At 39.5% G+C, this 8770-nt stretch overlaps 1 long non-coding RNA gene across 1 annotated transcript in view; it reads right to left on the bottom strand.

Annotated features, from left to right (window-relative positions):
• Positions 1-3613: 3613 nt before the first annotated feature.
• LOC133662769 (uncharacterized) overlaps positions 3614-8770 on the bottom strand; it is a 147724-nt gene continuing 142567 nt past the window's right edge. The window contains exon 3 of the long non-coding RNA XR_009828158.1: positions 3614-3675. This is a non-coding gene — a long non-coding RNA (uncharacterized LOC133662769). The remainder of the gene's footprint in view (positions 3676-8770) is intronic.

Here is an 8770-nt window from a genome sequence, read left to right as displayed (position 1 = left end):
GGGACCCCAACGATGTTTACATACACTTGTAAAGAACATAATGTCATGGCTGTCTTGAGTTTCCAATAATTTCTACAACTCTTATTTTTTTGTGATAGAGTGATTGGAGCACATACTTCCATCCATCCATTCCATTTCCTACCGCTTGTCCCTCTTGGGGTCACGGGTCTACTTGTTGGTCACAAAAAACTTTGGGTCTACTGGAAATGTGACCAAATCTGCTGGGTCAAAAGTATACATACAGAACTGTTAATATTTGGTTACATGTCCCTTGGCAAGTTTCACTGCAATAAGGCCCTTTTGGTAGCCATCCACAAGCTTCTGGCAAGCTTTTGGTTGAATTTTTGACCACTCCTCTTGAAAACATTGGTGCAGATCAGCTAAATTTGTTGGTGTTATGACATGGACTTGTTTCTTCAGCATTGTCCTCACGTTTAAGTCAGGACTTTGGGAAAACCATTCTAAAACCTTTATTCTAGCCTGATTTAGCCATTCTTTTACCACTTTTGACATATTTTTGGGGTCATTGTCCTGTTGGAACACCCAACTACACCCAAGACCCAACCTCAGGGCTGATGATTTTAGGTTGTCCTGAAGAATTTGGAGGTAATCTTACTTTTTCATTGTCCCATTTACTCTCTGTAAAGCACAAGTTCATTGGCAGCAAAACAGGCCGAGGGCATAATACTACCACCACCATGCTTGATGGTAGGTTTGGTGTTCCTGGGATTAAAGGCCTCACCTTTTCTCCTCCAAACATATTGCTGGGTATTGTGGCCAAACAGCTTAATTTTTGTTTCATCTGGCCACAAAACTTTTTTCCAGAAGGTCTTATCTTTGTCCATGTGATGTCAGAGCTTGTAGATGGCTACCAAAAGCGCCTTATTGCAGTGAAACTTGCCAAGGGACATGTAACCAAATATTAACATTGCTGTATGTATACTTTTGACCCAGCAGATTTGGTCACATTTTCAGTAGACCCATAATAAATTCATAAAATAACCAAACTTCATGAATATTTTTTGTGACCAACAAGTATGTGCTCCAATCACTCTATCACAAAAAATAAGAGTTGTAGAAATTATTGGAAACTCAAGACAGCCATGACATTATGTTCTTTACAAGTGTATGTAAACTTTTTACCACGACTGTATATATATACTCATATAGTTAAGTCATTATTTTTGACAGCCCTAATGTCACACACATTTCTTTTGTCACCTATAACACGAAGCTAACCTGGATGTTCTGTTCAGCAAGCTTACACTGTAAAAAAAATCCTATTTTCAACTGTAATTTTTCTATTTTTTAAAAATAGTTTATAAACCTGTAGAATTGAAGACATCATCTGTAAATAAACAATCCGCCTGTTATTTTAAGTAGTATACCAGTAATGACAAACTATGTATATTTCTATTTTTTTTACAGAAAAATACCAAATTAATTATACATAGCATTTTCTGTTTTCTTAAATTATTTTCAAATTCATGTAAAATTACAGTAATTATCTTTCATTAAATATGTAGCTTGTTATATAAAAGTCTATGTCCATACTAACAATCTAACACAAGGGTGTCAAACCCAAATACAGAGTGGGCCAAAATTTAAAACTGAACAAAGCCGCGGGCCAAGGTTGAACAAACTAACCTTTAACGTACTCTACGAGCTATTGTCACGTCTGCTTTTCATCCATTCTAACATCGTTCAGACCCAGTCACAAGACATGTGCGGTTTCTGTACGCACACATGAGCGAATGCATTGCATACTTCATCAACAGCGATACAGGTTACACTGACGGTGCCAGTATAAAAAACTTTAACACTGTTAGAAATATACGCCACACTGTGAATCCACACCAAACAAGAATGACAAACACATTTCGGGAGCACATCCGCACACTAACACAATATAAACACAACACAACAAATACCCAGAATCCTTTGCAGCACTAACTTTTCCGGGACGCTACAAAATACACCCCCGCTACCACCAAACCCCGCCCCCCACCCCACACACACCTTGTAGCGTCCCGGAAGAGTTAGTGCTGCAAAGGGTTCTGGGTATTTGTTCTGTTGTGTTTATATTGTGTTACCGTGCGGATGTTCTCCCGAAATGTGTTCCTGTCTGCCTTCTTTCTCTCTGACGTCAAGTATTTTGGAATAGTACCTACTTGGTGGCCTAGTGGTTAGATTGTCCGCCCTGAGATCGGTAGGTTGTGAGTTCAAACCCCAGCCGAGTCATACCAAAGACTATAAAAATGGGACCCATTACCTCCCTGCTTGCCACTCAGCGTCAGGGGTTGGAATTGGGGGTTAAATCACCAAAAATGATTCCCGGGCGCGGCACCGCTGCTGCCTACTGCTCCCCTCACCTCCCAGGGGGTGAACAAGGGGATGGGTCAAATGCAGAGGACAACTTTCACCACACCTAGTGTGTGTGTGACAATCATTGGTACTTTGACTTTTTAGTAAATAGAAAAGTAGAAATACATAAAATAAAGCATACTGTAATGGCCGTGGAAATTTTGAATACAAAGTTTTAGAAACACTGCAAATGTGTTCACCAGAGCCCACCCCTCAAAAGTTTCTCAGGAACTTTTAAAACTTCCACTAATCAATTACAGTAGGAACTAAGATAGTTCCCGTGTCCACTTTATTTACTCTGGTAGTTTTTGGCACAAACGCAGGAGGTTATTTCATTTACAAGGGTAAATCGTAAAGTTCCTGTAACATTCCTAGTGACGATCTTCATTCTGTTTGTTTTATTCTATGTAACCCAAGAAGAATCACGACTCAGGAGAATTTAGTGTCAATTTCTACAAACATGGGTTTTACATGCAAACAAAGAAGGTTGAAGCTTTGCTTTCTTCATCTAATCTTAATTTTTTTTCTTGTAACAAGAGGACACAAATCAGGAGTAAACTTTTATTAAAATAATTTTGCACCAAGTGATTGGCATTAAAAAGAAGATTGGAGCATGATTTTCTCTGAAAGATAAGCCAAATATTTTAATCAGGCTTTTTACTAATCATTTTTAACTCTTGGAATTTAAATTTCTATTCTCTTATCTTATACTTTGTTTATTGCTATCAATACTATTATTATTATCACTACCATATTTATAAATAATTGTTTTTATATATATTTTAGTTATTGTACACTTTAAAACATAGTTGATAAATTTGTTTTGGATAATGTTACGTTTCTGTAATTCTACAGTGTGGAAGTCTCAAAGATGGCGTTTTCCTCAATCTTTAGTGCCCTGCCAAGTTTTGTTATTGTCAATAATGCTGTGTGTGCATGCGTGTACAGTATGTGTTTGTTTTTGTTGTTTTTGTTTTTAAAGTGGTGTACAGTTTTTTGCAACTAGCCTGTGCATGAAAAGTGCTGTTTAAATAAAGTTTGATTGATTTAATTTTTGTTTGTTTTTCTTTTAGCTACAAAGCAGGAGGACAGGAATCACAGGTTATAGAAGTGATAACAAAATCTTCAAAGTCTCATCAGGTTTTCAACAGAATTTAGAAACAAATTCCACAAAAATGTGCAGCAGAGCTAATTGGATGAACGCCTCTGAGCTTGTGTAAGTGAATATGAATATAAATCATGCCTCTCACCTTGATAGTAAAATAATGAAAACATAAACAGAGAAGTTGGTCAACTCTGACAGCCAAAGACCTGGAGATGGCAAAAAAGAAACACGAAAGATGCTGGTTAGCACCCAGCCTTTGTTTTGAGTCAATCTTCATCTAAACGGGAATATTCATCATCCCAACAGTCGGCATCCCAGAAGATGTTGGTAATAAAGGTGTTAAGAGTATAAACAGTGTTACAATTGTTTTTCAGTAATGAGTAATCTAGTTAATTACTGTTCCCATTGTTACAACGCATTTGCCGTTACCACAGTTTGGTTGAATGAAGCGCAAGGTGTCTGGTTTCGACCACACATCAGCTGTTGATGATTGGCTGCTTGGGCGGAACTTTGAGATTGTGTTTGATCAGTCAATGTCTTTGGAGGGTCACTGTCGTCCACTGACTAAAAACTATGTTCATCACCTGGCATCACCGGCTGTCTGACTTTTGACCGGTGCACCCAGGACAGTCCACATTAACCCCATTCTATCCAGTCTTCATTGGCTCCCAGTGAAATTGCGCATTGAGTTTAGAATTTTAGTCCTGACTTTCCGTGCATTGCATGTTGGGCCCCTCAGTATATCACTGATTTGTTGTGCCCCTACACTTCAGGGTGCAGCCGTCGGTCTTCAAGCCAGGGTCTCCTATAGACCCAAAACATTTTTTAAACCTGTGGCAACCTGGCATTCCAGGCTGTAGCCACCAGACTCTGGAATGACTTGCACTAGTCCCTCCCTGAGCTTGACTGTGTTGACTCTTTTAAAGAAAACATTTGAAGACTTCGCTTTTTAGTAAAAAAGTTAATGAACCCTTGAACTATCTTTTTTACATCCACTTTATCCTTTTTATTCTTTTTATGATGTTGCCCCTGTTGTTTCAATTTAATTGATGTTTTAATTCACCTATGTTTTGTACAGCACTTTGTGATTTATATCGGTAAAAAGCACTTTATAAATAAAATGTACTTACTTACTAAAGTTCTTTCAGGCTGTATTTTGGTATACAGGTGCAGAGAATTGCAATAATTAAAGGCCAAATGTTCCTTTGTGTCTTTTTACCGACGTTTACTTGTACTTTTAATATTTAATGGTGTTACTTTACGAAATAATTATTTTTTATGCATATTGTATGACACATTGCAATCTACTGAGCTCAGATAGATGCTAAATGTTGTATAATACTGTATATAGTTTTATTCTTCAATTAGTTAATATAAACATCTTTGACTTTAAAGATGTTATCGAACGTAATAGTGTATAAAATGCAAAACTATATGGTGCCAGTAGGCGATGTCAAAGGCAAATATGGCGTTAACTTTCACTGTTATGCTGATGACACCCAACTCTACGCCCCTGAAGATGACCAACACGCCAAATTGTAGTCATCTGGAGGCGTGTCTCAATGAAATTAAACAATGGATGTCTTAATGGATAACTTTTTGTATTTTAAAAATGGAAATGTTGATTATCTGTCCTGCTAGACACCGGCACTTATATAATAATACTACCTTAACATTTGACAACAAAACAATCATACAAAATGACTCGGTAAAGAATATCTGCATTATTTTTGACCCAAATCTCTCGTTTGAGTCACATATAAAGAGTGTTACTAAAACGGCCTTCTTTAATCTCCGTAATATCGCTAAAATGTTTCCCATTTTGTCCACCAGTGACGCTGAGATCATTATTCATTCGTTCATTACGTCTCATCTCGATTACTGTAACATATTATTTTCGGGTCTCCCTATGTCTAGCATTAAAAGATTACAGTTGATACAAAATGCGGCTGCAAGACTTTTGACAAGAACAAGAAAGTTTGATCATATTATGCCTATACTGGCTCACCTGCACTGGCTTCCTGTGCACTTAAGATGTGACTATAAGGTTTTACTACTTACGCACTAAATACTAAAGGGTCTAGCTCCTTCCTTTCTTGCTGATTGTATTGTACCATATGTCCCGGCCAAAAATCTGCGTTCTAAGGACCCAGGCTTATTAGTGATTCCCAGAGCCCAAACAAAGTCTGCGGCCTCTAAAGCGTTTTCTACTGGTAACAGAGATGCTACCTCAGTAGAAGCATCTTAAAACTCATTTGTACATGCTAGCCTTTAAATAGACTCCTTTTTAGACTAGTTAATATGCCATTCCTCTTTTCTGCTCTATCGCGCGTGCGGTAGAGCACGGATCAGTTTCTACCGAGGAAGTGCTAGCTGTATCACCCGGGGTGGACCATTCCTCTATGCATCGGTTGGTGACGTCTCTGCGCTGCCGACTTGTCTACATGCAAGAGGACCCTCCTGCTGACGTCCCTATGAACTGGACTCTCACATCATTAACCGTACCCACTCAGCATCCATTGCACTGGTCATCATGTCAAAGGATTTACATAAATCTGGGCTACTATTTGGCAGCACAGTGGCAGAGGGGTTAGTGCATCTTCCTCATAATACGAAGGTCCGGGGTTCGATCCTGGGCTCGGGATCTTTCTGTGTGGAGTTTGCATGTTCTCCCCGTGACTGCGTGGGTTCCCTCCGGGTACTCCGGCTTCCTCCCACCTCCAAAGACATGCACATGGGGATAGGTTAATTGGCAACACTAAATTGGCCCTAGTGTGTGAATGTGAGTATGAATGTTGTCTGTCTATCTGTGTTGGCCCTGTGATGAGGTGGCGACTTGTCCAGTGTGTACCCCGCCTACCGCCCGAATGCAGCTGAGATAGGCTCCAGCGACCCCCCGCGACCCCAAAAGGGACAAGCTACTATTTTGAGGTCTATGATTTCCGTACTGATTATCTGATGAAAAAGACTGAAGTGTTCGTTCAACCATCCAAAGATTGCGTAACTGAAACCCCCGGAAACTGCTGCTGTTCCTAAAAGTGGCGTCTGCTGTGTGTCAAAGTGTCTATCGGGGACAACAAGAAGACATGCACTTGTAGATTGCTGACTCCCCCTTACCACCCATCCGGCGAGCCCTAACAATGTTAACGTCAAAAACATGTTCTTCAGGGCACGGTGATTGGAGTAACATGGCAGGAAAAAAAAAGAAGAGATGTTTGTTGGAGCAGAACCAAGGGCTAAGTGGATTCCATCGGTTCATGATGAGGTTACAGTATACATCTAAAGTGGACATGGTGGCAGGCTGCAATGAGTGCAGACAGCCTTGGGGACGCAGTCTTATGACACCAGCGCTCTCTCTCTCTCTCTGGTTCTGCTGCGCTCTCCAACACATCCTCTCAACTGTGCATCATCAAATGTGTGCAGAACAAAGTTTAGAGGCAGGGCAGCCTCTTATGAATAAATTAGAGTGAAGATGAGCAGTCACACTAAAATGCCACATCACAGTCACTACAATTGATGCAAGCTACAGCTGACACCACAGACAAAATATTATTATTATTATTATTATTATGTGGAATGTTTCACCTGCAAAATGACTAAAAACGTGATCATATGCATGCCGTGCCAATAGGCACTTCATATAAATAAAAACGGTCTAATGTAATGGTACACCATCATGACAGTCAGTCAAGTGCACTTTGCACCCCATCAAATTTCAGAAAAATCTGATAACGAATATGTGAAAATCAGGGATGTGAGGATAGACTCATCTCACGAGACAAGACCATACATGATATTGGGTTCACAAAAATGAGACGAGATTTTAAAAATCTTTAGCAAGGTATAGTTGGGACAATTCCAAGGGACCCTGGCTGACAGGGTTTTTCCCTCCATAGTTTTAAGAAAAAAACTGTGATAAAATATATGACTGGAAAGGAGACATTTGTATTTAGCTGGGTCACAAAAGCCAAGCAGACAATAGCATGGAGTCAGTGATGGATAGTAAAAAGCTAGATGCGGTCCTCTCCAAGGTTTCTCATAGTCATTCACATTGACGTCCCACTGGGGTGAGTTTTCCTTGCCCGTATGTGGGCTCTGTACCGAGGATGTCGTTGTGGCTTGTACAGCCCTTTGAGACACTTGTGATTTAGGGCTATATAAATAAACATTGATTGATTGATTGATTGATTGATTGATTGATTGATTAGCAACTGTTTTTTGTTAAAATATATATACATTCAAGCCATTGAAATATGTAATATAGTTCAAGGCTTACGGTAATTTGAAAACAGCACTGCACATCATATAGTCGCAGTTTCGATGTTGAAGGTCTGAAAAAATATTTGGAAATGTCCGGCGGGCGTTTTTTTGTCCAGGTCTGAGCTAAATGGACTAAATAACTCCGCTGTGAAGTTTTGGTGAATTTACCAAACTGGAACATTACAAAAACAATACCATTGTAAGTTATTAATAATAACACAGACCCTCATAAACGTGTTAGCATATTCGCTCATGCTAATGTTGCTAGCTTGATTACATTATGGTAGCACATAAAAATATACATGAAAACACTGTTACAGACATCACACATGGGACGGTTTAGTAAGTGTAAATTGTTTTAGTTATATTGTAAAACTTACAAACGTTGCTTGGAGTGATGAATGAAGAATCCATACGAGTAGAATGACTACGGACGACTAGAAGACAGAAGGGCACTTGTACTTCCGGTCAAAAGCACTAAACAGAAGGAAACCCGCAGCACCTACAGTGAGCGAACTCATTCAAATGGCCATAGCACAAAAAATAACACAGCTTCTCAGTGCTGGTGAAAAACATTTGTTGAATTCAAAACATTACAGCAGTTAGCAAGGAAAAATTTAATTTTAGCCGCACCATTTTGTAAGTCGCAGGGTGCATAGCGTAGGAAAAAGGTTACGGCTTATAGTCCAGAATACGGTACATAAATATGTATACATACATGTACCGTTACACCCTGAATATATAAATTATCCACACTGAATCTCAGGCTCCATGCTAACAAACAGTTAAAAGAACTTTGCAAAAACAGTTCCTTATACTTAAATGTATTTATAGCTGTTGCTATGGGCTTCTTGTCCCCTTGTGAGATTCTGGTTTGGCCTGCTGGAATTACTGCCCAAAGTGACTGACATTAGCATCAGAAAGCAGCCAAGCGCTACTCGTCTTCCTGGCACTCCTCTCAGCCTCATCTGGCCTTGCGACACCAAGCAGCAGCACACTGTTTTTAGGGTTAGCCAGAGCAGACGTCCAGCTGGGCTTTGG

This window comes from Entelurus aequoreus, linkage group LG12, assembly GCF_033978785.1.
Source record: "Entelurus aequoreus isolate RoL-2023_Sb linkage group LG12, RoL_Eaeq_v1.1, whole genome shotgun sequence".
Taxonomy (NCBI): Eukaryota; Metazoa; Chordata; class Actinopteri; order Syngnathiformes; family Syngnathidae; genus Entelurus; species Entelurus aequoreus.
The sequence above is the reverse complement of the archived record's forward strand: the minus strand, read 5'-3'. Positions and strand labels throughout refer to the sequence as shown.